We start from the raw sequence: 2259 nt of genomic DNA, 5'->3' as shown, positions 1-2259 counted from the left end.
AAGACCCTATGTGGCCTTTGTTTGGGGCTCAGTCTCCGGAAGCGAATCTGCTGAGCCCAAGTACTGGCACAATAAAGTCCTTCCTTTGCATCATCCTGCTCAGCGTTGGCGTTTCTCTCAGCGGCTCGGGTAACACTTCTGCTCTCGCTCCACTTATGGAAGACCCTCAGAGCTGAGTTGCCTTAGCTGTGGCTTGAACATTCATATAGCTTCTGAGGACAATAGGAGCAGTAGATAATTGTAAGCAAGTCCTTTGAGTATTTGCAGACACATATGAAGAAGGGCTGTGTCTAGAAGCTAGGCCATCCAGAGAGAAATCTATGTCCTGAACAGAGCCTCAGAGCCAATGTGGTTGCATCTGATCTGACTGGAATAGCTTGGGAAGGAAATCAGGAAATCCAGCTGAAGTTCCAGTTCTGTCACTAACTGGCTGACCCGGAATTAGTCACTCACACTCTGCTGTACCTCAGTGTCATTATCTATAAAATTGGCATAAGGACGCTCGCCTTAGCACTTCACAGGTTTTGGGAGATCACTTGTCTGAGCTTCAATTCCTGCAGCTGTTAGTTCAGATAGGCTCTCTTGCCTTTCCCACCTCACAAGGTTTTGGGGGCAAGTAGTGAGGCATAACCTTTCTGAGCTTCAGTCTCTACATCTGTAAAGTGCAGCTAGGAACCCCTGGCCAGTCCACCTGTAATATTCTTATTAGAAAAAAATGGACAGGAAAACTTGGCAAAATGTAGCAGGTTCTACGAGTATGAATCGTCTCATTCAAAACATGACAAACATACCTAAAAAGCCTTTGTGGTTCTCTTTCCTCCTGACTACAATATCACAACCCCACAAAGTAAATCATGATCATTAAAAAATATGTATGTATGATTTATTTCATTTTTGTTGATGTAGAGAAAATACACAGCAGAACATAAACCAATATAACAATTTCTACATGAATAATTCAGTGACATTGACTTTTTCTTTTTTGAAGAATCTAATCTAATTGTGGGTTCGGTGTTGGCAAGGCTGCTTTAAGGAAGAAACTCTCAGAAGAGCTGATCAGTTTCCTAGCCTAGGGAGGGAGTGCCCGGTCCCTTTCATTCTTCTGGCAGCCTATGAGGTTATTTACCAAGATTCCTGCCCACAGTCCCCTCTCGGGGCGGGGCGGGGCCTAGGTGGACCCGCCCCCGCGACGCCCCGCCCCCTCGCGCCCGCGCCTGCGCCGAACGTACCGGCTGGTCTCCAGCTCCCGAGCGGGAGGTAAGGGACTCGCGGGTGGGCGCTTCTGAGGCCTGTGGTCTTAACGAGGAGGGTGGGCCGGGCGCAGATCTGGGGCGCAGGCTAGGCGCCCCAGAAATGCGAGCGTCCTGGGGGTCCCCTGGGCTGCAAGCAGTGGCGGAGCCTCACTTGGTTTCATTTTTGAAAGAGCTGTTTTGAGACGGTCTAGGGAGGCCGTGGCCGGGCGAACGCGATGGCGCCCGGGGTCGCGGGGTTGAAGTTTCCGCCGCTGTTCTCTCCTCAACGCGGGGCGTCCGTCAGGGCCTGGATCCCGGGCCGGGCCCACGCACCAGTCTCTAATGGGGCGTTTGGTGTGTGTGGCCCCGGTGCGAGGGGTGCCGCGAGGCTTGGGCGTCGGGGGAGCAGGCCGGGGCTGAGCGGCCGGAGCCCCAGTCCTCCAGGCCGGGCGTGCTTTTACAAGCGGGGCTGAGGGGAGAGAGCCCAGCGTGCATCCAGGGGCCGTTCCACCGCCGGAAACACTCGGGGGAACCAAACCAAAACAAATCGGGCGCCATCAACCTGCGGAACGCGGCGGCGCTCGGCTTTTCAGCGTGTTCATCACTGTGGGGCAGTGGTATTGCCAGCGATTTGGGACTTTTTCACCTATAAGTAGTCTCTTAAGTAACCTAGTTCACCTCCGTCCTTTTTTCGTCATCGGAGTCCTGAGTGTTACAGTCCTCGTGTCAGTTGTAAGCACCGCAGGACGAAGCCGGGGAACACTTGGGACCCGCAGCGCAAGTGTTAGTGCGGTGACCGCATCAGCTCTTTACATTTAAAACCTTTTGTGTTGAAATAATGTGGGAATTGCAGAAAAGTTGCAAAAATAATACAGAATTCACTACAGCTTCCTTTAATTTAACGTAACCATAATGCAATGATATGAACCAAGAAGTTAACATGGGTAAAATATTACTAACCTATGGCTGGCCTCAGATTTCATCATTTTAACACTAATCCTTTTTTCTGTTCCAGGATCCTATATTG

This window comes from Orycteropus afer, unplaced genomic scaffold (genome assembly GCF_000298275.1).
Source record: "Orycteropus afer afer isolate SDZICR_OR568_19922 unplaced genomic scaffold, OryAfe1.0 scaffold00267, whole genome shotgun sequence".
NCBI classification, from domain to species: Eukaryota; Metazoa; Chordata; class Mammalia; order Tubulidentata; family Orycteropodidae; genus Orycteropus; species Orycteropus afer.
The sequence above is the reverse complement of the archived record's forward strand: the minus strand, read 5'-3'. Positions refer to the sequence as shown.